This window comes from Dendrobates tinctorius, unplaced genomic scaffold, assembly GCF_039654945.1.
Source record: "Dendrobates tinctorius isolate UK_male_01 unplaced genomic scaffold, ASM3965494v1 ptg000204l, whole genome shotgun sequence".
Lineage (NCBI taxonomy): Eukaryota > Metazoa > Chordata > Amphibia > Anura > Dendrobatidae > Dendrobates > Dendrobates tinctorius.
The window spans coordinates 2109101-2135546 of NW_027361871.1; the positions used below are offsets into that span (position 1 = coordinate 2109101).

Sequence of the window (26446 nt, forward strand, 5' to 3'; positions counted from 1 at the left end):
TTTCCATTTACTAAATAGGCTCTTTGACCAACTAAGACAAAGGACAAACAGGTGTGATACATTAGAAAGCCTGCTTAGAGAGTTAAACAGCCCTAAACTGAGATAAAGAAGGAAGAGGACTGCTGGCATTCAAATTCAAGATTTTCTGTTTACTAAACAGGCTCTTTGACCAACTAAGACAAAGGACAAACAGGTGTGATACATTAGAAAGCCTGCTTAGAGAGTTAAGAAGCCCCAAACTGACATAAAGAAAGAATAGCACTGCTGGCATTCAAATTCAAGATTTTCTGTTTACTAAACAGGCTCTTTGACCAACTAAGCCAAAGGACATAAAGGTGAGATACATTGGATAAACGGATTAGAGATGCATAGAAAGGAGGGATTTCAAAACTAAATCAACTGGTTTTACATTGTCATGCTTGAAGCCATCTTTCTTCCTTTATATCTCGTAGATAGAAGAGATTTTTAATCTCATAATTCCACTATCAGTCGCAAGTGAAACACCTATTTTTAAGATTCTTTGTGAGGAGACGAAAACAAGGTACTGCTGAGATTCGAACTCAGGATCTCCTGTTTACTAGACAGGCGCTTTAACCAACTAAGCCACAGCACCAGAAGATGGCATGCATTTGAAATCCAAGGAAGATTGAAGCACCAATCGAACATTCAACTGGTTAGCGCAGCAAAACAATATTGAGCTTGAGTTCCATTCGACGTAGAGCAGAAACATGGAATAAGATTTCAATCTCAGTCATAACACTTAAGAAGCCAAGTAAATTTTGAAGAGCATTCATTTAAAAGACTGACAAATTTACAGAAGCTGTATCGAGGACAAAGGCTTTGAAGTTTTGCAATTGAATGAGCCATCTTTTAGCACAGCTGAAATTTGGGACTTGTTTTGCTTCCAAGTTATGACACAGAATAGACAGATTGAAGAAATGCCATGGCAAAACCAAAAGGAGGAAAAATTATGACTAATTGATATTAAAAACCTCAGCACTGGTTCATTTCTGATAGAGTTTTCCCCAAGCTAACTTCAAACAACAGGCACTGTAGTTGACGAGATAAGGCAACTCTGACAAAAGCCAACATACAATCTTCAGTGAAAAAACACTGACTGGTAAAAACCCTCTCAACATCTTCCCACCTAAACGCACAGGCTCTATGTAGAAGAGGTGGCCGAGTGGTTAAGGCGATGGACTGCTAATCCATTGTGCTCTGCATGCATGGGTTCGAATCCCATCCTCGTCGGATTAATCTGCTTCTTCTTTCATGTTGAATGGTTTGGTTTTCATTTTTAACCCAAGCAGTGGACACTTCAAGCATGAAAGTTTACAATACTCCTGTGCTGCTATCAAACTTTGCAGAGTCAGACCTGTAAATCCACTGGTTTTAATTGGTAAAGCTTGATGCCATTCTATATTCTGTAAAGAAAATTATATCCTCTAATTCCTTTTAAAGTGTTTCAACAGCAGAGAATTTTTTTTCTCAATTGCACTATATTAGGGCTGTGGGAAATTAATATTTGATGACAAACAAGAGTAAAAGTCCTCTTTTTGGGGTAAAAACCCACAAAATGAGATGAAGAATAGAAAGCACTGCTGACATTCAAAATCAAGATTTTCCTTTTACTAAATAGGCTCTTTGACCAACTAAGCCAAAGGACAAACAGGTGCGAAACATTAAAAAGCCTGCTTAGAGAGTTAAACAGCCCTAAACTGAGATAAAGAAGGAAAAGGACTGCTGGCATTCAAAGTCAAGATTTTCCATTTACTAAATAGGCTCTTTGACCAACTAAGACAAAGGACAAACAGGTGTGATACATTAGAAAGCCTGCTTAGAGAGTTAAACAGCCCTAAACTGAGATAAAGAAGGAAGAGGACTGCTGGCATTCAAATTCAAGATTTTCTGTTTACTAAACAGGCTCTTTGACCAACTAAGACAAAGGACAAACAGGTGTGATACATTAGAAAGCCTGCTTAGAGAGTTAAGAAGCCCCAAACTGACATAAAGAAAGAATAGCACTGCTGGCATTCAAATTCAAGATTTTCTGTTTACTAAACAGGCTCTTTGACCAACTAAGCCAAAGGACATAAAGGTGAGATACATTGGATAAACGGATTAGAGATGCATAGAAAGGAGGCATTTCAAAACTAAATCAACTGGTTTTACATTGTCATGCTTGAAGCCATCTTTCTTCCTTTATATCTCTTAGATAGAAGAGATTTTAAATCTCATAATTCCACTATCAGTCGCAAGTGAAACACCTATTTTTAAGATAAGAAGCTTCTTTGTGAGGAGACGAAAACAAGGCACTGCTGAGATTCAAACTCAGGATCTCCTGTTTACTAGACAGGCGCTTTAACAAACTAAGCCACAGCACCAAAAGATGGCATGCATTTGAAATCCAAGGAAGATTGAAGCACCAATCGAACATTCAACTGGTTAGCGCAGCAAAACAATATTGAGCTTGAGTTCCATTCCACGTAGAGCAGAAACATGGAATAAGATTTCAATCTCAGTCATAACACTTAAGAAGCCAAGTAAATTTTGAAGAGCATTCATTTAAAAGACTGACAAATTTACAGAAGCTGTATCGAGGACAAAGGCTTTGAAGTTTTGCAATTGAATGAGCCATCTTTTAGCACAGCTGAAATTTGGGACTTGTTTTGCTTCCAAGTTATGACACAGAATAGACAGATTGAAGAAATGCCATGGCAAAACCAAAAGGAGGAAAAATTATGACTAATTGATATTAAAAACCTCAGCACTGGTTCATTTCTGATAGAGTTTTCCCCAAGCTAACTTCAAACAACAGGCACTGTAGTTGACGAGATAAGGCAACTCTGACAAAAGCCAACATACAATCTTCAGTGAAAAAACACTGACTGGTAAAAACCCTCTCAACATCTTCCCACCTAAACGCACGGGCGCTATGTAGACGAGGTGGCCGAGTGGTTAAGGTGATGGACTGCTAATCCATTGTGCTCTGCATGCATGGGTTCGAATCCCATCCTCGTCGGATTAAGCTGCTTCTTCTTTCATGTTGAATGGTTTGGTTTTCATTTTTAACCCAAGCAGTGGACACTTCAAGCATGAAAGTTTACAATACTCCTGTGCTGCTATCAAACTTTGGAGAGTCAGACCTGTAAATCCACTGGTTTTAATTGGTAAAGCTTGATGCCATCCTATATTCTGTAAAGAAAATTATATCCTCTAATTCCTTTTAAAGTGTTTCAACAGCAGAGAATTTTTTTTCTCAATTGCACTATATTAGGGCTGTGGGAAATTAATATTTGATGACAAACAAGAGTAAAAGTCCTCTTTTTGGGGTAAAAACCCACAAAATGAGATGAAGAATAGAAAGCACTGCTGACATTCAAAATCAAGATTTTCCTTTTACTAAATAGGCTCTTTGACCAACTAAGCCAAAGGACAAACAGGTGCGAAACATTAAAAAGCCTGCTTAGAGAGTTAAACAGCCCTAAACTGAGATAAAGAAGGAAAAGGACTGCTGGCATTCAAATTCAAGATTTTCCATTTCCTAAATAGGCTCTTTGACCAACTAAGACAAAGGACAAACAGGTGTGATACATTAGAAAGCCTGCTTAGAGAGTTAAACAGCCCTAAACTGAGATAAAGAAGGAAGAGGACTGCTGGCATTCAAATTCAAGATTTTCTGTTTACTAAACAGGCTCTTTGACCAACTAAGACAAAGGACAAACAGGTGTGATACATTAGAAAGCCTGCTTAGAGAGTTAAGAAGCCCCAAACTGACATAAAGAAAGAATAGCACTGCTGGCATTCAAATTCAAGATTTTCTGTTTACTAAACAGGCTCTTTGACCAACTAAGCCAAAGGACATAAAGGTGAGATACATTGGATAAACGGATTAGAGATGCATAGAAAGGAGGCATTTCAAAACTAAATCAACTGGTTTTACATTGTCATGCTTGAAGCCATCTTTCTTCCTTTATATCTCGTAGATAGAAGAGATTTTTAATCTCATAATTCCACTATCAGTCGCAAGTGAAACACCTATTTTTAAGATAGGAAGCTTCTTTGTGAGGAGACGAAAACAAGGCACTGCTGAGATTCGAACTCAGGATCTCGTGTTTACTAGACAGGCGCTTTAACCAACTAAGCCACAGCACCAGAAGATGGCATGCATTTGAAATCCAAGGAAGATTGAAGCACCAATCGAACATTCAACTGGTTAGCGCAGCAAAACAATATTGAGCTTGAGTTCCATTCCACGTAGAGCAGAAACACGGAATAAGATTTCAATCTCAGTCATAACACTTAAGAAGCCAAGTAAATTTTGAAGAGCATTCATTTAAAAGACTGACAAATTTACAGAAGCTGTATCGAGGACAAAGGCTTTGAAGTTTTGCAATTGAATGAGCCATCTTTAAGCACAGCTGAAATTTGGGACTTGTTTTGCTTCCAAGTTATGACACAGAATAGACAGATTGAAGAAATGCCATGGCAAAACCAAAAGGAGGAAAAATTATGACTAATTGATATTAAAAACCTCAGCACTGGTTCATTTCTGATAGTTTTCCCCAAGCTAACTTCAAACAACAGGCACTGTAGTTGACGAGATAAGGCAACTCTGACAAAAGCCAACATACAATCTTCAGTGAAAAAACACTGACTGGTAAAAACCCTCTCAACATCTTCCCACCTAAACGCACGGGCGCTATGTAGACGAGGTGGCCGAGTGGTTAAGGCGATGGACTGCTAATCCATTGTGCTCTGCATGCATGGGTTCAAATCCCATCCTCGTCAGATTAATCTGCTTCATCTTTCATGTTGAATGGTTTGGTTTTCATTTTTAACCCAAGCAGTGGAACCCTTCAAGCATGAAAGTTTACAATACTCCTGTGCTGCTATCAAACTTTGCAGAGTCAGACCTGTAAATCCACTGGTTTTAATTGGTAAAGCTTGATGCCATCCTATATTCTGTAAAGAAAATTATATCCTCTAATTCCTTTTAAAGTGTTTCAACAGCAGAGAATTTTTTTTCTCAATTGCTCTATATTAGGGCTGTGGGAAATTAATATTTGATGACAAACAAGAGTAAAAGTCCTCTTTTTGGGGTAAAAACCCACAAAATGAGATGAAGAATAGAAAGCACTGCTGACATTCAAAATCAAGATTTTCCTTTTACTAAATAGGCTCTTTGACCAACTAAGCCAAAGGACAAACAGGTGCGAAACATTAAAAAGCCTGCTTAGAGAGTTAAACAGCCCTAAACTGAGATAAAGAAGGAAAAGGACTGCTGGCATTCAAATTCAAGATTTTCCATTTACTAAATAGGCTCTTTGACCAACTAAGACAAAGGACAAACAGGTGTGATACATTAGAAAGCCTGCTTAGAGAGTTAAACAGCCCTAAACTGAGATAAAGAAGAAAGAGGACTGCTGGCATTCAAATTCAAGATTTTCTGTTTACTAAACAGGCTTTTTGACCAACTAAGACAAAGGACAAACAGGTGTGATACATTAGAAAGCCTGCTTAGAGAGTTAAGAAGCCCCAAACTGACATAAAGAAAGAATAGCACTGCTGGCATTCAAATTCAAGATTTTCTGTTTACTAAACAGGCTCTTTGACCAACTAAGCCAAAGGACATAAAGGTGAGATACATTGGATAAACGGATTGGAGATGCATAGAAAGGAGGCATTTCAAAACTAAATCAACTGGTTTTACATTGTCATGCTTGAAGCCATCTTTCTTCCTTTATATCTCTTAGATAGAAGAGATTTTAAATCTCATAATTCCACTATCAGTCGCAAGTGAAACAGCTATTTTTAAGATAAGAAGCTTCTTTGTGAGGAGACGAAAAGAAGGCACTGCTGAGATTCGAACTCAGGATCTCCTGTTTACTAGACAGGCGCTTTAACCAACTAAGCCACAGCACCAGAAGATGGCATGTATTTGAAATCCAAGGAAGATTGAAGCACCAATCGAACATTCAACTGGTTAGCGCAGCAAAACAATATTGAGCTTGAGTTCCATTCCACATAGAGCAGAAACATGGAATAAGATTTCAATCTCAGTCATAACACTTAAGAAGCCAAGTAAATTTTGAAGAGCATTCATTTAAAAGACTGACAAATTTACAGAAGCTGTATCGAGGACAAAGGCTTTGAAGTTTTGCAATTGAATGAGCCATCTTTTAGCACAGCTGAAATTTGGGACTTGTTTTGCTTCCAAGTTATGACACAGAATAGACAGATTGAAGAAATGCCATGGCAAAACCAAAATGAGGAAAAATTATGACTAATTGATATTAAAAACCTCAGCACTGGTTCATTTCTGATAGAGTTTTCCCCAAGCTAACTTCAAACAACAGGCACTGTAGTTGACGAGATAAGGCAACTCTGACAAAAGCCAACATCCAATCTTCAGTGAAAAAACACTGACTGGTAAAAACCCTCTCAACATCTTCCCACCTAAACGCACGTGCGCTATGTAGACGAGGTGGCCGAGTGGTTAAGGGGATGGACTGCTAATCCATTGTGCTCTGCATGCATGGGTTCGAATACCATCCTCGTCGGATTAATCTGCTTCTTCTTTCATGTTGAATTGTTTGGTTTTCATTTTTAACCCAAGCGGTGGACAATTCATGCATGAAAGTTTACAATACTCCTGTGCTGCTATCAAACTTTGCAGAGTCAGATCTCTAAATCCACTGGTTTTAATTTGTAAAGCTTGATGCCATCCTATATTCTGTAAAGAAAATTATATCCTCTAATTCCTTTTAAAGTGTTTCAACAGCAGAGAATTTTTTTTCTCAATTGCACTATATTAGGGCTGTGGGAAATTAATATTTGATGACAAACAAGAGTAAAAGTCCTCTTTTTGGGGTAAAAACCCACAAAATGAGATGAAGAATAGAAAGCACTGCTGACATTCAAAATCAAGATTTTCCTTTTACTAAATAGGCTCTTTGACCAACTAAGCCAAAGGACAAACAGGTGCAAAACATTAAAAAGCCTGCTTAGAGAGTTAAACAGCCCTAAACTGAGATAAAGAAGGAAAAGGACTGCTGGCATTCAAATTCAAGATTATCCATTTACTAAATAGGCTCTTTGACCAACTAAGACAAAGGACAAACAGGTGTGATACATTAGAAAGCCTGCTTAGAAAGTTAAACAGCCCTAAACTGAGATAAAGAAGGAAGAGGACTGCTGGCATTCAAATTCAAGATTTTCTGTTTACTAAACAGGCTCTTTGACCAACTAAGACAAAGGACAAACAGGTGTGATACATTAGAAAGCCTGCTTAGAGAGTTAAGAAGCCCCAAACTGACATAAAGAAAGAATAGCACTGCTGGCATTCAAATTCAAGATTTTCTGTTTACTAAACAGGCTCTTTGACCAACTAAGCCAAACGACATAAAGGTGAGATACATTGGATAAACGGATTAGAGATGCATAGAAAGGAGGCATTTCAAAACTAAATCAACTGGTTTTACATTGTCATGCTTGAAGCCATCTTTCTTCCTTTATATCTCGTAGATAGAAGAGATTTTTAATCTCATAATTCCACTATCAGTCGCAAGTGAAACACCTATTTTTAAGATAGGAAGCTTCTTTGTGAGGAGACGAAAACAAGGCACTGCTGAGATTCGAACTAAGGATCTCCTGTTTACTAGACAGGCGCTTTAACAAACTAAGCCACATAACCAGAAGATGGCATGCATTTGAAATCCAAGGAAGATTGAAGCACCAATCGAACATTCAACTGGTTAGCGCAGCAAAACAATATTGAGCTTGAGTTCCATTCCACGTAGAGCAGAAACATGGAATAAGATTTCAATCTCAGTCATAACACTTAAGAAGCCAAGTAAATTTTGAAGAGCATTCATTTAAAAGACTGACAAATTTACAGAAGCTGTATCGAGGACAAAGGCTTTGAAGTTTTGCAATTGAATGAGCCATCTTTTAGCACAGCTGAAATTTGGGACTTGTTTTGCTTCCAAGTTATGACACAGAATAGACAGATTGAAGAAATGCCATGGCAAAACCAAAAGGAGGAAAAATTATGACTAATTGATATTAAAAACCTCAGCACTGGTTCATTTCTGATAGAGTTTTCCCCAAGCTAACTTCAAACAACAGGCACTGTAGTTGACGAGATAAGGCAACTCTGACAAAAGCCAACATACAATCTTCAGTGAAAAAACACTGACTGGTAAAAACCCTCTCAACATCTTCCCACCTAAACGCACGGGCACCATGTAGACGAGGTGGCCGAGTGGTTAAGGCGATGGACTGCTAATCCATTGTGCTCTGCATGCATGGGTTCGAATCCCATCCTCGTCGTATTAATCTGCTTCTTCTTTTGTGTTGAATGGTTTGGTTTTCATTTTTAACCCAAGCAGTGGACACTTCAAGCATGAAAGTTTACAATACTCCTGTGCTGCTATCAAACTTTGCAGAGTCAGACCTGTAAATCCACTGGTTTTAATTGGTAAAGCTTGATGCCATCCTATATTCTGTAAAGAAAATTATATCCTCTAATTCCTTTTAAAGTGTTTCAACAGCAGAGAATTTTTTTTCTCAATTGCACTATATTAGGGCTGTGGGAAATTAATATTTGATGACAAACAAGAGTAAAAGTCCTCTTTTTGGGGTAAAAACCCACAAAATGAGATGAAGAATAGAAAGCACTGCTGACATTCAAAATCAAGATTTTCCTTTTACTAAATAGGCTCTTTGACCAACTAAGCCAAAGGACAAACAGGTGTGATACATTAGAAAGCCTGCTTAGAGAGTTAAACAGCCCTAAACTGAGATAAAGAAGGAAAAGGACTGCTGGCATTCAAATTCAAGATTTTGTTTACTAAACAGGCTCTTTGACCAACTAAGACAAAGGACAAACAGGTGTGATACATTAGAAAGCCTGCTTAGAGAGTTAAGAAGCCCCAAACTGACATAAAGAAAGAATAGCACTGCTGGCATTCAAATTCAAGATTTTCTGTTTACTAAACAGGCTCTTTGACCAACTAAGCCAAAGGACATACAGGTGAGATACATTGAATAAACGGATTAGAGATGCATAGAAAGGAGGCATTTCAAAACTAAATCAACTGGTTTTACATTGTCATGCTTGAAGCCATCTTTCTTCCTTTATATCTCGTAGATAGAAGAGATTTTTAATCTCATAATTCCACTATCAGTCGCAAGTGAAACACCTATTTTTAAGATAGGAAGCTTCTTTGTGAGGAGACGAAAACAAGGCACTGCTGAGATTCGAACTCAGGATCTCCTGTTTACTAGACAGGCGATTTAACCAACTAAGCCACAGCACCAGAAGATGGCATGCATTTGAAATCCAAGGTAGATTGAAGCACCAATCGAACATTCAACTGATTAGTGCAGCAAAACAATATTGAGCTTTAGTTCCATTCCACGTAGAGCAGAAACATGGAATAAGATTTCAATCTCAGTCATAACACTTAAGAAGCCAAGTAAATTTTGAAGAGCATTCATTTAAAAGACTGACAAATTTACAGAAGCTGTATCGAGGACAAAGGCTTTGAAGTTTTTCAATTGAATGAGCCATCTTTTAGCACAGCTGAAATTTGCGACTTGTTTTGCTTCCAAGTTATGACACAGAATAGACAGATTGAAGAAATGCCATGGCAAAACCAAAAGGAGGAAAAATTATGACTAATTGATATTAAAAACCTCAGCACTGGTTCATTTCTGATAGAATTTACCCCAAGCTAACTTCAAACAACAGGCACTGTAGTTGACGAGATAAGACAACTCTGACAAAAGCCAACATACAATCTTCAGTGAAAAAACACTGACTGGTAAAAACCCTCTCAACATCTTCCCACCTAAACGTAGATGAGGTGGCCGAGTGGTTAAGGCGATGGACTGCTAATCCATTGTGCTTTGCATGCATTGGCTTCGAATCCCATTCTCGTCGGATTAATCTGCTTCTTTTTTCGTGTTGAATGGTTTGGTTTTCATTTTTAACCCAAGCGGTTGACACTTCAAGCATGAAAGTTTACAATACTCCTGTGCTGCTATCAAACTTTGCAGAGTCAGATCTGTAAATCCACTGGTTTTAATTTGTAAAGCTTGTTGCCATCCTATATTCTGTAAAGAAAATTATATCCTCTAATTCCTTTTAAAGTGTTTCAACAGCAGAGAATTTTTTTTCTCAATTGCACTATATTAGGGCTGTGGGAAATTAATATTTGATGACAAACAAGAGTAAAAGTCCTCTTTTTGGGGTAAAAACCCACAAAATGAGATGAAGAATAGAAAGCACTGCTGACATTCAAAATCAAGATTTTCCTTTTACTAAATAGGCTCTTTGACCAACTAAGCCAAAGGACAAACAGGTGCGAAACATTAAAAAGCCTGCTTAGAGAGTTAAACAGCCCTAAACTGAGATAAAGAAGGAAAAGGACTGCTGGCATTCAAATTCAAGATTTTCCATTTACTAAATAGGCTCTTTGACCAACTAAGGCAAAGGACAAACAGGTGTGATACATTAGAAAGCCTGCTTAGAGAGTTAAACAGCCCTAAACTGAGATAAAGAAGGAAGAGGACTGCTGGCATTCAAATTCAAGATTTTCTGTTTACTAAACAGGCTCTTTGACCATCTAAGACAAAGGACAAACAGGTGTGATACATTAGAAAGCCTGCTTAGAGAGTTAAGAAGCCCCAAACTGACATAAAGAAAGAATAGCACTGCTGGCATTCAAATTTTTCTGTTTACTAAACAGGCTCTTTGACCAACTAAGCCAAAGGACATAAAGGTGAGATACATTGGATAAACGGATTAGAGATGCATAGAAAGGAGGCATTTCAAAACTAAATCAACTGGTTTTACATTGTCATGCTTGAAGCCATCTTTCTTCCTTTATATCTCTTAGATAGAAGAGATTTTTAATCTCACAATTGCACTATCAGTCGCAAGTGAAACACCTATTTTTAAGATAGGAAGCTTTTTTGTGAGGAGATGAAAACAAGGCACTGCTGAGATTCGAACTCAGGATCTCCTGTTTACTAGACAGGCGATTTAACCAACTAAGCCACAGCACCAGAAGATGGCATGCATTTGAAATCCAAGGTAGATTGAAGCACCAATCGAACATTCAACTGATTAGTGCAGCAAAACAATATTGAGCTTTAGTTCCATTCCACGTAGAGCAGAAACATGGAATAAGATTTCAATCTCAGTCATAACACTTAAGAAGCCAAGTAAATTTTGAAGAGCATTCATTTAAAAGACTGACAAATTTACAGAAGCTGTATCGTGGACAAAGGCTTTGAAGTTTTTCAATTGAATGAGCCATCTTTTAGCACAGCTGAAATTTGCGACTTGTTTTGCTTCCAAGTTATGACACAGAATAGACAGATTGAAGAAATGCCATGGCAAAACCAAAAGGAGGAAAAATTATGACTAATTGATATTAAAAACCTCAGCACTGGTTCATTTCTGATAGAATTTACCCCAAGCTAACTTCAAACAACAGGCACTGTAGTTGACGAGATAAGACAACTCTGACAAAAGCCAACATACAATCTTCAGTGAAAAAACACTGACTGGTAAAAACCCTCTCAACATCTTCCCACCTAAACGTAGATGAGGTGGCCGAGTGGTTAAGGCGATGGACTGCTAATCCATTGTGCGTTGCATGCATTGGGTTCGAATCCCATTCTCGTCGGATTAATCTGCTTCTTCTTTCGTGTTGAATGGTTTGGTTTTCATTTTTAACCCAAGCGGTTGACACTTCAAGCATGAAAGTTTACAATACTCCTGTGCTGCTATCAAACTTTGCAGAGTCAGATCTGTAAATCCACTGGTTTTAATTTGTAAAGCTTGTTGCCATCCTATATTCTGTAAAGAAAATTATATCCTCTAATTCCTTTTAAAGTGTTTCAACAGCAGAGAATTTTTTTCTCAATTGCACTATATTAGGGCTGTGGGAAATTAATATTTGATGACAAACAAGAGTAAAAGTCCTCTTTTTGGGGTAAAAACCCACAAAATGAGATGAAGAATAGAAAGCACTGCTGACATTCAAAATCAAGATTTTCCTTTTACTAAATAGGCTCTTTGACCAACTAAGCCAAAGGACAAACAGGTGCGAAACATTAAAAAGCCTGCTTAGAGAGTTAAACAGCCCTAAACTGAGATAAAGAAGGAAAAGGACTGCTGGCATTCAAATTCAAGATTTTCCATTTACTAAATAGGCTCTTTGACCAACTAAGGCAAAGGACAAACAGGTGTGATACATTAGAAAGCCTGCTTAGAGAGTTAAACAGCCCTAAACTGAGATAAAGAAGGAAGAGGACTGCTGGCATTCAAATTCAAGATTTTCTGTTTACTAAACAGGCTCTTTGACCATCTAAGACAAAGGACAAACAGGTGTGATACATTAGAAAGCCTGCTTAGAGAGTTAAGAAGCCCCAAACTGACATAAAGAAAGAATAGCACTGCTGGCATTCAAATTTTTCTGTTTACTAAACAGGCTCTTTGACCAACTAAGCCAAAGGACATAAAGGTGAGATACATTGGATAAACGGATTAGAGATGCATAGAAAGGAGGCATTTCAAAACTAAATCAACTGGTTTTACATTGTCATGCTTGAAGCCATCTTTCTTCCTTTATATCTCTTAGATAGAAGAGATTTTTAATCTCACAATTGCACTATCAGTCGCAAGTGAAACACCTATTTTTAAGATAGGAAGCTTTTTTGTGAGGAGATGAAAACAAGGCACTGCTGAGATTCGAACTCAGGATCTCCTGTTTACTAGACAGGCGATTTAACCAACTAAGCCACAGCACCAGAAGATGGCATGCATTTGAAATCCAAGGTAGATTGAAGCACCAATCGAACATTCAACTGATTAGTGCAGCAAAACAATATTGAGCTTTAGTTCCATTCCACGTAGAGCAGAAACATGGAATAAGATTTCAATCTCAGTCATAACACTTAAGAAGCCAAGTAAATTTTGAAGAGCATTCATTTAAAAGACTGACAAATTTACAGAAGCTGTATCGAGGACAAAGGCTTTGAAGTTTTTCAATTGAATGAGCCATCTTTTAGCACAGCTGAAATTTGCGACTTGTTTTGCTTCCAAGTTATGACACAGAATAGACAGATTGAAGAAATGCCATGGCAAAACCAAAAGGAGGAAAAATTATGACTAATTGATATTAAAAACCTCAGCACTGGTTCATTTCTGATAGAGTTTTCCCTAAGCTAACTTCAAACAACAGGCACTGTAGTTGACGAGATAAGGCAACTCTGACAAAAGCCAACATACAATCTTCAGTGAAAAAACACTGACTGGTAAAAACCCTCTCAACATCTTCCCACCTAAACGCACAGGCGCTATGTAGATGAGGTGGCCGAGTGGTTAAGGCGATGGACTGCTAATCCATTGTGCTTTGCATGCATGGGTTCGAATCCCATTCTCGTCGGATTAGTCTGCTTCTTCTTTCGTGTTGAATGGTTTGGTTTTCATTTTTAACCCAAGCGGTTGACACTTCAAGCATGAAAGTTTACAATACTCCTGTGCTGCTATCAAACTTTGCAGAGTCAGATCTGTAAATCCACTGGTTTTAATTTGTAAAGCTTGTTGCCATCCTATATTCTGTAAAGAAAATTATATCCTCTAATTCCTTTTAAAGTGTTTCAACAGCAGAGAATTTTTTTTCTCAATTGCACTATATTAGGGCTGTGGGAAATTAATATTTGATGACAAACAAGAGTAAAAGTCCTCTTTTTGGGGTAAAAACCCACAAAATGAGATGAAGAATAGAAAGCACTGCTGACATTCAAAATCAAGATTTTCCTTTTACTAAATAGGCTCTTTGACCAACTAAGCCAAAGGACAAACAGGTGCGAAACATTAAAAAGCCTGCTTAGAGAGTTAAACAGCCCTAAACTGAGATAAAGAAGGAAAAGGACTGCTGGCATTCAAATTCAAGATTTTCCATTTACTAAATAGGCTCTTTGACCAACTAAGGCAAAGGACAAACAGGTGTGATACATTAGAAAGCCTGCTTAGAGAGTTAAACAGCCCTAAACTGAGATAAAGAAGGAAGAGGACTGCTGGCATTCAAATTCAAGATTTTCTGTTTACTAAACAGGCTCTTTGACCAACTAAGACAAAGGACAAACAGGTGTGATACATTAGAAAGCCTGCTTAGAGAGTTAAGAAGCCCCAAACTGACATAAAGAAAGAATAGCACTGCTGGCATTCAAATTCAAGATTTTCTGTTTACTAAACAGGCTCTTTGACCAACTAAGCCAAAGGACATAAAGGTGAGATACATTGGATAAACGGATTAGAGATGCATAGAAAGGAGGCATTTCAAAACTAAATCAACTGGTTTTACATTGTCATGCTTGAAGCCATCTTTCTTCCTTTATATCTCTTAGATACAAGAGATTTTTAATCTCACAATTGCACTATCAGTCGCAAGTGAAACACCTATTTTTAAGATAGGAAGCTTTTTTGTGAGGAGATGAAAACAAGGCACTGCTGAGATTCGAACTCAGGATCTCCTGTTTACTAGACAGGCGATTTAACCAACTAAGCCACAGCACCAGAAGATGGCATGCATTTGAAATCCAAGGTAGATTGAAGCACCAATCGAACATTCAACTGATTAGTGCAGCAAAACAATATTGAGCTTTAGTTCCATTCCACGTAAAGCAGAAACATGGAATAAATTTTCAATCTCAGTCATAACACTTAAGAAGCCAAGTAAATTTTGAAGAGCATTCATTTAAAAGACTGACAAATTTACAGAAGCTGTATCGTGGACAAAGGCTTTGAAGTTTTTCAATTGAATGAGCCATCTTTTAGCACAGCTGAAATTTGCGACTTGTTTTGCTTCCAAGTTATGACACAGAATAGACAGATTGAAGAAATGCCATGGCAAAACCAAAAGGAGGAAAAATTATGACTAATTGATATTAAAAACCTCAGCACTGGTTCATTTCTGATAGAATTTACCCCAAGCTAACTTCAAACAACAGGCACTGTAGTTGACGAGATAAGACAACTCTGACAAAAGCCAACATACAATCTTCAGTGAAAAAACACTGACTGGTAAAAACCCTCTCAACATCTTCCCACCTAAATGTAGATGAGGTGGCCGAGTGGTTAAGGAGATGGACTGCTAATCCATTGTGCTTTGCATGCATTGGGTTTGAATCCCATTCTCGTCGGATTAATCTGCTTCTTCTTTCGTGTTGAATGGTTTGGTTTTCATTTTTAACCCAAGCGGTTGACACTTCAAGCATGAAAGTTTACAATACTCCTGTGCTGCTATCAAACTTTGCAGAGTCAGATCTGTAAATCCACTGGTTTTAATTTGTAAAGCTTGTTGCCATCCTATATTCTGTAAAGAAAATTATATCCTCTAATTCCTTTTAAAGTGTTTCAACAGCAGAGAATTTTTTTTCTCAATTGCACTATATTAGGGCTGTGGGAAATTAATATTTGATGACAAACAAGAGTAAAAGTCCTCTTTTTGGGGTAAAAACCCACAAAATGAGATGAAGAATAGAAAGCACTGCTGACATTCAAAATCAAGATTTTCCTTTTACTAAATAGGCTCTTTGACCAACTAAGCCAAAGGACAAACAGGTGCAAAACATTAAAAAGCCTGCTTAGAGAGTTAAACAGCCCTAAACTGAGATAAAGAAGGAAAAGGACTGCTGGCATTCAAATTCAAGATTTTCCATTTACTAAATAGGCTCTTTGACCAACTAAGGCAAAAGACAAACAGGTGTGATACATTAGAAAGCCTGCTTAGAGAGTTAAACAGCCCTAAACTGAGATAAAGAAGGAAGAGGACTGCTGGCATTCAAATTCAAGATTTTCTGTTTACTAAACAGGCTCTTTGACCATCTAAGACAAAGGACAAACAGGTGTGATACATTAGAAAGCCTGCTTAGAGAGTTAAGAAGCCCCAAACTGACATAAAGAAAGAATAGCACTGCTGGCATTCAAATTTTTCTGTTTACTAAACAGGCTCTTTGACCAACTAAGCCAAAGGACATAAAGGTGAGATACATTGGATAAACGGATTAGAGATGCATAGAAAGGAGGCATTTCAAAACTAAATCAACTGGTTTTACATTGTCATGCTTGAAGCCATCTTTCTTCCTTTATATCTCTTAGATAGAAGAGATTTTTAATCTCACAATTGCACTATCAGTCGCAAGTGAAACACCTATTTTTAAGATAGGAAGCTTTTTTGTGAGGAGATGAAAACAAGGCACTGCTGAGATTCGAACTCAGGATCTCCTGTTTACTAGACAGTCGATTTAACCAACTAAGCCACAGCACCAGAAGATGGCATGCATTTGAAATCCAAGGTAGATTGAAGCACCAATCGAACATTCAACTGATTAGTGCAGCAAAACAATATTGAGCTTTAGTTCCATTCCACGTAGAGCAGAAACATGGAATAAGATTTCAATCTCAGTCATAACACTTAAGAAGCCAAGTAAATTTTGAAGAGCATTCATTTAAAAGACTGACAAATTTACAGAAGCTGTATCGAGGACAAAGGCTTTGAAGTTTTTCAATTGAATGAGCCATCTTTTAGCACAGCTGAAATTTGCAACTTGTTTTGCTTCCAAGTTATGACACAGAATAGACAGATTGAAGAAATGCCATGGCAAAACCAAAAGGAGGAAAAATTATGACTAATTGATATTAAAAACCTCAGCACTGGTTCATTTCTGATAGAGTTTTCCCCAAGCTAACTTCAAACAACAGGCACTGTAGTTGACGAGATAAGGCAACTCTGACAAAAGCCAACATACAATCTTCAGTGAAAAAACACTGACTGGTAAAAACCCTCTCAACATCTTCCCACCTAAACGTAGATGAGGTGGCCGAGTGGTTAAGGCGATGGACTGCTAATCCATTGTGCTTTGCATGCATTGGGTTCGAATCCCATTCTCGTCGGATTAATCTGCTTCTTCTTTCGTGTTGAATGGTTTGGTTTTCATTTTTAACCCAAGCGGTTGACACTTCAAGCATGAAAGTTTACAATACTCCTGTGCTGCTATCAAACTTTGCAGAGTCAGATCTGTAAATCCACTGGTTTTAATTTGTAAAGCTTGTTGCCATCCTATATTCTGTAAAGAAAATTATATCCTCTAATTCCTTTTAAAGTGTTTCAACAGCAGAGAATTTTTTTTCTCAATTGCACTATATTAGGGCTGTGGGAAATTAATATTTGATGACAAACAAGAGTAAAAGTCCTCTTTTTGGGGTAAAAACCCACAAAATGAGATGAAGAATAGAAAGCACTGCTGACATTCAAAATCAAGATTTTCCTTTTACTAAATAGGCTCTTTGACCAACTAAGCCAAAGGACAAACAGGTGCGAAACATTAAAAAGCCTGCTTAGAGAGTTAAACAGCCCTAAACTGAGATAAAGAAGGAAAAGGACTGCTGGCATTCAAATTCAAGATTTTGCATTTACTAAATAGGCTCTTTGACCAACTAAGGCAAAGGACAAACAGGTGTGATACATTAGAAAGCCTGCTTAGAGAGTTAAACAGCCCTAAACTGAGATAAAGAAGGAAGAGGACTGCTGGCATTCAAATTCAAGATTTTCTGTTTACTAAACAGGCTCTTTGACCATCTAAGACAAAGGACAAACAGGTGTGATACATTAGAAAGCCTGCTTAGAGAGTTAAGAAGCCCCAAACTGACATAAAGAAAGAATATCACTGCTGGCATTCAAATTTTTCTGTTTACTAAACAGGCTCTTTGACCAACTAAGCCAAAGGACATAAAGGTGAGATACATTGGATAAACGGATTAGAGATGCATAGAAAGGAGGCATTTCAAAACTAAATCAACTGGTTTTACATTGTCATGCTTGAAGCCATCTTTCTTCCTTTATATCTCTTAGATAGAAGAGATTTTTAATCTCACAATTGCACTATCAGTCGCAAGTGAAACACCTATTTTTAAGATAGGAAGCTTTTTTGTGAGGAGATGAAAACAAGGCACTGCTGAGATTCGAACTCAGGATCTCCTGTTTACTAGACAGGCGATTTAACCAACTAAGCCACAGCACCAGAAGATGGCATGCATTTGAAATCCAAGGTAGATTGAAGCACCAATCGAACATTCAACTGATTAGTGCAGCAAAACAATATTGAGCTTTAGTTCCATTCCACGTAGAGCAGAAACATGGAATAAGATTTCAATCTCAGTCATAACACTTAAGAAGCCAAGTAAATTTTGAAGAGCATTCATTTAAAAGACTGACAAATTTACAGAAGCTGTATCGTGGACAAAGGCTTTGAAGTTTTTCAATTGAATGAGCCATCTTTTAGCACAGCTGAAATTTGCGACTTGTTTTGCTTCCAAGTTATGACACAGAATAGACAGATTGAAGAAATGCCATGGCAAAACCAAAAGGAGGAAAAATTATGACTAATTGATATTAAAAACCTCAGCACTGGTTCATTTCTGATAGAATTTACCCCAAGCTAACTTCAAACAACAGGCACTGTAGTTGACGAGATAAGACAACTCTGACAAAAGCCAACATACAATCTTCAGTGAAAAAACACTGACTGGTAAAAACCCTCTCAACATCTTCCCACCTAAACGTAGATGAGGTGGCCGAGTGGTTAAGGCGATGGACTGCTAATCCATTGTGCGTTGCATGCATTGGGTTCGAATCCCATTCTCGTCGGATTAATCTGCTTCTTCTTTCGTGTTGAATGGTTTGGTTTTCATTTTTAACCCAAGCGGTTGACACTTCAAGCATGAAAGTTTACAATACTCCTGTGCTGCTATCAAACTTTGCAGAGTCAGATCTGTAAATCCACTGGTTTTAATTTGTAAAGCTTGTTGCCATCCTATATTCTGTAAAGAAAATTATATCCTCTAATTCCTTTTAAAGTGTTTCAACAGCAGAGAATTTTTTTTCTCAATTGCACTATATTAGGGCTGTGGGAAATTAATATTTGATGACAAACAAGAGTAAAAGTCCTCTTTTTGGGGTAAAAACCCACAAAATGAGATGAAGAATAGAAAGCACTGCTGACATTCAAAATCAAGATTTTCCTTTTACTAAATAGGCTCTTTGACCAACTAAGCCAAAGGACAAACAGGTGCAAAACATTAAAAAGCCTGCTTAGAGAGTTAAACAGCCCTAAACTGAGATAAAGAAGGAAAAGGACTGCTGGCATTCAAATTCAAGATTTTCCATTTACTAAATAGGCTCTTTGACCAACTAAGACAAAGGACAAACAGGTTTGATACATTAGAAAGCCTGCTTAGAGAGTTAAACAGCCCTAAACTGAGATAAAGAAGGAAGAGGACTGCTGGCATTCAAATTCAAGATTTTCTGTTTACTAAACAGGCTCTTTGACCAACTAAGACAAAGGACAAACAGGTGTGATACATTAGAAAGTCTGCTTAGAGAGTTAAGAAGCCCCAAACTGACATAAAGAAAGAATAGCACTGCTGGCATTCAAATTCAAGATTTTCTGTTTACTAAACAGGCTCTTTGACCAACTAAGCCAAAGGGCATAAAGGTGAGATACATTGGATAAACGGATTAGAGATGCATAGAAAGGAGGCATTTCAAAACTAAATCAACTGGTTTTACATTGTCATGCTTGAAGCCATCTTTCTTCCTTTATATCTCTTAGATAGAAGAGATTTTTAATCTCATAATTCCACTATCAGTCGCAAGTGAAACACCTATTTTTAAGATAGGAAGCTTCTTTGTGAGGAGATGAAAACAAGGCACTGCTGAGATTCAAACTCAGGATCTCCTGTTTACTAGACAGGCGCTTTAACAAACTAAGCCACAGCACAAGAAGATGGCATGCATTTGAAATCCAAGGAAGATTGAAGCACCAATCGAACATTCAACTGGTTAGCGCAGCAAAACAATATTGAGCTTGAGTTCCATTCCACGTAGAGCAGAAACATGGAATAAGATTTCAATCTCAGTCATAACACTTAAGAAGCCAAGTACATTTTGAAGAGCATTCATTTAAAAGACTGACAAATTTACAGAAGCTGTATCGAGGACAAAGGCTTTGAAGTTTTGCAATTGAATGAGCCATCTTTTAGCACAGCTGAAATTTGGGACTTGTTTTGCTTCCAAGTTATGACACAGAATAGACAGATTGAAGAAATGCCATGGCAAAACCAAAAGGAGGAAAAATTATAACTAATTGATATTAAAAACCTCAGCACTGGTTCATTTCTGATAGAGTTTTCCCCAAGCTAACTTCAAACAACAGGCACTGTAGTTGACGAGATAAGGCAACTCTGACAAAAGCCAACATACAATCTTCAGTGAAAAAACACTGACTGGTAAAAACCCTCTCAACATCTTCCCACCTAAACGCACGGGCGCTATGTAGACGAGGTGGCCGAGTGGTTAAGGGGATGGACTGCTAATCCATTGTTCTCTGCATGCATGGGTTCGAATCCCATCCTCGTCGGATTAATCTGCTTCTTCTTTCATGTTGAATGGTTTGGTTTTCATTTTTAACCCAAGCAGTGGAACCCTTCAAGCATGAAAGTTTACAATACTCCTGTGCTGCTATCAAACTTTGCAGAGTCAGACCTGTAAATCCACTGGTTTTAATTGGTAAAGCTTGATGCCATCCTATATTCTGTAAAGAAAATTATATCCTCTAATTCCTTTTAAAGTGTTTCAACAGCAGAGAATTTTTTTTCTCAATTGCACTATATTAGGGCTGTGGGAAATTAATATTTGATGACAAACAAGAGTAAAAGTCCTCTTTTTGGGGTAAAAACCCACAAAATGAGATGAAGAATAGAAAGCACTGCTGACATTCAAAATCAAGATTTTCCTTTTACTAAATAGGCTCTTTGACCAACTAAGCCAAAGGACAAACAGGTGCGAAACATTAAAAAGCCTGCTTAGAAAGTTAAACAGCCCTAAACTAAGATAAAGAAGGAAAAGGACTGCTGGCATTCAAATTCAAGATTTTCCATTTACTAAATAGGCTCTTTGACCAACTAAGACAAAGGACAAACAGGTGTGATACATTAGAAAGCCTGCTTAGAGAGTTAAACAGCCCTAAACTGAGATAAAGAAGGAAGAGGATTGCTGGCATTCAAATTCAAGATTTTCTGTTTACTAAACAGGCTCTTTGACCAACTAAGACAAAGGACAAACAGGTGTGATACATTAGAAAGCCTGCATAGAGAGTTAAGAAGCCCCAAACTGACATAAAGAAAGAATAGCACTGCTGGCATTCAAATTCAAGATTTTCTGTTTACTAAACAGGCTCTTTGACCAACTAAGCCAAAGGACATAAAGGTGAGATACATTGGATAAACGGATTAGAGATGCATAGAAAGGAGGCATTTCAAAACTAAATCAACTGGTTTTACATTGTCATGCTTGAAGCCATCTTTCTTCCTTTATATCTCTTAGATAGAAGAGATTTTTAATCTCATAATTGCACTATCAGTCGCAAGTGAAACACCTATTTTTAGATAGGAAGCTTCTTTGTGAGGAGATGAAAACAAGGCACTGCTGAGAATCAAACTCAGGATCTCCTGTTTACTAGACAGGCGCTTTAACAAACTAAGCCACAGCACCAGAAGATGGCATGCATTTGAAATCCAAGGAAGATTGTATCCTAAGTCATACTACAAGACTCGTTAAAGGGTTGATTGTGACTTGTAGGATCGCTACTACCAATAGGTGGCGCTGTAGAGTAAAAGTCCTCTTTCTTTCTGAAGAGGCAATTTGCATATTATTTTCCCAGAGGAGCATTGCACGGCGAATAAGTCTCCTTACCTTGACAAGCCACAGCTGGCATGTCACTCTCCGCAAGGAGAAACCTTACTTCTTAGACCCTAGTCCAGAGCCTCTCACCTTGCCAAATCAGATTTCATACTTTGCACTGACGAGAGCCAACAGCTCGAAACACCGTGTCTGCAAATTGAGATTCTGATTTGGCTTGTATCCTAAGTCATACTACAAGACTCGTTAAAGGGTTGATTGTGACTTGTAGGATCGCTACTACCAATAGGTGGCGCTGTAGAGTAAAAGTCCTCTTTCTTTCTGAAGAGTTAAATAAAAGTTAAATTATCGTTTTACAATGGTTGTCTGTCATTTCTTTCTGCGCCGAACTATGTTTAAAAAAAGGGTTAAATACACCGTGTCTGCAAATTGAGATTCTGATTTGGCTTGTATCCTAAGTCATACTACAAGACTCGTTAAAGGGTTGATTGTGACTTGTAGGATCGCTACTACCAATAGGTGGCGCTGTAGAGTAAAAGTCCTCTTTCTTTCTGAAGAGGCAATTTGCATATTATTTTCCCAGAGGAGCATTGTACGGCGAATAAGTCTCCTTACCTTGACAAGCCACAGCTGGCATGTCACTCTCCGCAAGGAGAAACCTTACTTCTTAGACCCTAGTCCAGAGCCTCTCACCTTGCCAAAACAGATCTCATACTTTGCACTGACGAGAGCCAACAGCTCGAAACACCGTGTCTGCAAATTGAGATTCTGATTTGGCTTGTATCCTAAGTCATACTACAAGACTCGTTAAAGGGTTGATTGTGACTTGTAGGATCGCTACTACCAATAGGTGGCGCTGTAGAGTAAAAGTCCTCTTTCTTTCTGAAGAGGCAATTTGCATATTATTTTCCCAGAGGAGCATTGTACGGCGAATAAGTCTCCTTACCTTGACAAGCCACAGCTGGCATGTCACTCTCCGCAAGGAGAAACCTTACTTCTTAGACCCTAGTCCAGAGCCTCTCACCTTGCCAAATCAGATCTCATACTTTGCACTGACGAGAGCCAACAGCTCGAAACACCGTGTCTGCAAATTGAGATTCTGATTTGGCTTGTATCCTAAGTCATACTACAAGACTCGTTAAAGGGTTGATTGTGACTTGTAGGATCGCTACTACCAATAGGTGGCGCTGTAGAGTAAAAGTCCTCTTTCTTTCTGAAGAGGCAATTTGCATATTATTTTCCCAGAGGAGCATTGTACGGCGAATAAGTCTCCTTACCTTGACAAGCCACAGCTGGCATGTCACTCTCCGCAAGGAGAAACCTTACTTCTTAGACCCTAGTCCAGAGCCTCTCACCTTGCCAAATCAGATCTCATACTTTGCACTGACGAGAGCCAACAGCTCGAAACACCGTGTCTGCAAATTGAGATTCTGATTTGGCTTGTATCCTAAGTCATACTACAAGACTCGTTAAAGGGTTGATTGTGACTTGTAGGATCGCTACTACCAATAGGTGGCGCTGTAGAGTAAAAGTCCTCTTTCTTTCTGAAGAGGCAATTTGCATATTATTTTCCCAGAGGAGCATTGTACGGCGAATAAGTCTCCTTACCTTGACAAGCCACAGCTGGCATGTCACTCTCCGCAAGGAGAAACCTTACTTCTTAGACCCTAGTCCAGAGCCTCTCACCTTGCCAAATCAGATCTCATACTTTGCACTGACGAGAGCCAACAGCTCGAAACACCGTGTATGCAAATTGAGATTCTGATTTGGCTTGTATCCTAAGTCATACTACAAGACTCGTTAAAGGGTTGATTGTGACTTGTAGGATCGCTACTACCAATAGGTGGCGCTGTAGAGTAAAAGTCCTCTTTCTTTCTGAAGAGGCAATTTGCATATTATTTTCCCAGAGGAGCATTGTACGGCGAATAAGTCTCCTTACCTTGACAAGCCACAGCTGGCATGTCACTCTCCGCAAGGAGAAACCTTACTTCTTAGACCCTAGTCCAGAGCCTCTCACCTTGCAAAATCAGATCTCATACTTTGCACTGACGAGAGCCAACAGCTCGAAACACCGTGTATGCAAATTGAGATTCTGATTTGGCTTGTATCCTAAGTCATACTACAAGACTCGTTAAAGGGTTGATTGTGACTTGTAGGATCGCTACTACCAATAGGTGGCGCTGTAGAGTAAAAGTCCTCTTTCTTTCTGAAGAGGCAATTTGCATATTATTTTCCCAGAGGAGCATTGTACGGCGAATAAGTCTCCTTACCTTGACAAGCCACAGCTGGCATGTCACTCTCCGCAAGGAGAAACCTTACTTCTTAGACCCTAGTCCAGAGCCTCTCACCTTGCCAAATCAGATCTCATACTTTGCACTGACGAGAGCCAACAGCTCGAAACACCGTGTCTGCAAATTGAGATTCTGATTTGGCTTGTATCCTAAGTCATACTACAAGACTCGTTAAAGGGTTGATTGTGACTTGTAGGATCGCTACTACCAATAGGTGGCGCTGTAGAGTAAAAGTCCTCTTTCTTTCTGAAGAGGCAATTTGCATATTATTTTCCCAGAGGAGCATTGTACGGCGAATAAGTCTCCTTACCTTGACAAGCCACAGCTGGCATGTCACTCTCCGCAAGGAGAAACCTTACTTCTTAGACCCTAGTCCAGAGCCTCTCACCTTGCCAAATCAGATCTCATACTTTGCACTGACGAGAGCCAACAGCTCGAAACACCGTGTCTGCAAATTGAGATTCTGATTTGGCTTGTATCCTAAGTCATACTACAAGACTCGTTAAAGGGTTGATTGTGACTTGTAGGATCGCTACTACCAATAGGTGGCGCTGTAGAGTAAAAGTCCTCTTTCTTTCTGAAGAGGCAATTTGCATAAGGAAGATTGAAGCACCAATCGAACATTCAACTGGTTAGCGCAGCAAAACAATATTGAGCTTTAGTTCCATTCCAAGTAGAGCAGAAACATGGAATAAGATTTCAATCTCAGTCATAACACTTAAGAAGCCAAGTAAATTTTGAAGAGCATTCATTTAAAAGACTGACAAATTTACAGAAGCTGTATCGTGGACAAAGGCTTTGAAGTTTTGCAATTGAATGAGCCATCTTTTAGCACAGCTGAAATTTGGGACTTGTTTTGCTTCCAAGTTGTGACACAGAATAGACAGATTGAAGAAATGCCATGGCAAAACCAAAAGGAGGAAAAATTATGACTAATTGATATTAAAAACCTCAGCACTGGTTCATTTCTGATAGAGTTTTCCCCAAGCTAACTTCAAACAACAGGCACTGTAGTTGACGAGATAAGGCAACTCTGACAAAAGCCAACATACAATCTTCAGTGAAAAAACACTGACTGGTAAAAACCCTCTCAACATCTTCCCACCTAAATGCATGTGCGCTATGTAGACGAGGTGGCCGAGTGGTTAAGGGGATGGACTGCTAATCCATTGTCCTCTGCATGCATGGGTTCGAATACCATCCTCGTCGGATTAATCTGCTTCTTCTTTCATGTTGAATTGTTTGGTTTTCATTTTTAACCCAAGCGGTGGACACTTCATGCATGAAAGTTTACAATACTCCTGCGCTGCTATCAAACTTTGCAGAGTCAGATCTGTAAATCCACTGGTTTTAATTTGTAAAGCTTGTTGCCATCCTATATTCTGTAAAGAAAATTATATCCTCTAATTCCTTTTAAAGTGTTTCAACAGCAGAGAATTTTTTTTCTCAATTGCACTATATTAGGGCTGTGGGAAATTAATATTTGATGACAAACAAGAGTAAAAGTCCTCTTTTTGGGGTAAAAACCCACAAAATGAGATGAAGAATAGAAAGCACTGCTGACATTCAAAATCAAGATTTTCCTTTTACTAAATAGGCTCTTTGACCAACTAAGCCAAAGGACAAACAGGTGCGAAACATTAAAAAGCCTGCTTAGAGAGTTAAACAGCCCTAAACTGAGATAAAGAAGGAAAAGGACTGCTGGCATTCAAATTCAAGATTTTCCATTTACTAAATAGGCTCTTTGACCAACTAAGACAAAGGACAAACAGGTGTGATACATTAGAAAGCCTGCTTAGAGAGTTAAACAGCCCTAAACTGAGATAAAGAAGGAAGAGGACTGCTGGCATTCAAATTCAAGATTTTCTGTTTACTAAACAGGCTCTTTGACCAACTAAGACAAAGGACAAACAGGTGTGATACATTAGAAAGCCTGCTTAGAGAGTTAAGAAGCCCCAAACTGACATAAAGAAAGAATAGCACTGCTGGCATTCAAATTCAAGATTTTCTGTTTACTAAACAGGCTCTTTGACCAACTAAGCCAAAGGACATAAAGGTGAGATACATTGGATAAACGGATTAGAGATGCATAGAAAGGAGGCATTTCAAAACTAAATCAACTGGTTTTACATTGTCATGCTTGAAGCCATCTTTCTTCCTTTATATCTCGTAGATAGAAGAGATTTTTAATCTCATAATTCCACTATCAGTCGCAAGTGAAACACCTATTTTTAAGATAGGAAGCTTCTTTGTGAGGAGACGAAAACAAGGCACTGCTGAGATTCGAACTCAGGATCTCCTGTTTACTAGACAGGCGCTTTAACAAACTAAGCCACAGCACCAGAAGATGGCACGCATTTGAAATCCAAGGAA

General features: G+C 38.3%; 6 non-coding genes across 6 annotated transcripts; 4 read left to right on the forward strand and 2 right to left on the reverse strand.

Moving 5' to 3' along the window:
* Positions 1–539: 539 nt before the first annotated feature.
* TRNAT-AGU (transfer RNA threonine (anticodon AGU)) lies at positions 540–613 on the reverse strand. The gene has a single exon. It is a non-coding gene; the product is annotated as a tRNA-Thr (tRNA).
* Positions 614–2940: 2327 nt separating this feature from the next.
* Positions 2941–3022, forward strand: TRNAS-GCU (transfer RNA serine (anticodon GCU)). The gene has a single exon. It is a non-coding gene; the product is annotated as a tRNA-Ser (tRNA).
* Positions 3023–4709: 1687 nt separating this feature from the next.
* TRNAS-GCU (transfer RNA serine (anticodon GCU)) lies at positions 4710–4791 on the forward strand. The gene has a single exon. It is a non-coding gene; the product is annotated as a tRNA-Ser (tRNA).
* A 1060-nt stretch (positions 4792–5851) lies between these two features.
* Positions 5852–5925, reverse strand: TRNAT-AGU (transfer RNA threonine (anticodon AGU)). The gene has a single exon. It is a non-coding gene; the product is annotated as a tRNA-Thr (tRNA).
* A 2327-nt stretch (positions 5926–8252) lies between these two features.
* On the forward strand, positions 8253–8334 carry TRNAS-GCU (transfer RNA serine (anticodon GCU)). Its single transcript has one exon. It is a non-coding gene; the product is annotated as a tRNA-Ser (tRNA).
* Positions 8335–13384: 5050 nt separating this feature from the next.
* Positions 13385–13466, forward strand: TRNAS-GCU (transfer RNA serine (anticodon GCU)). The gene has a single exon. It is a non-coding gene; the product is annotated as a tRNA-Ser (tRNA).
* Positions 13467–26446: the final 12980 nt, after the last annotated feature.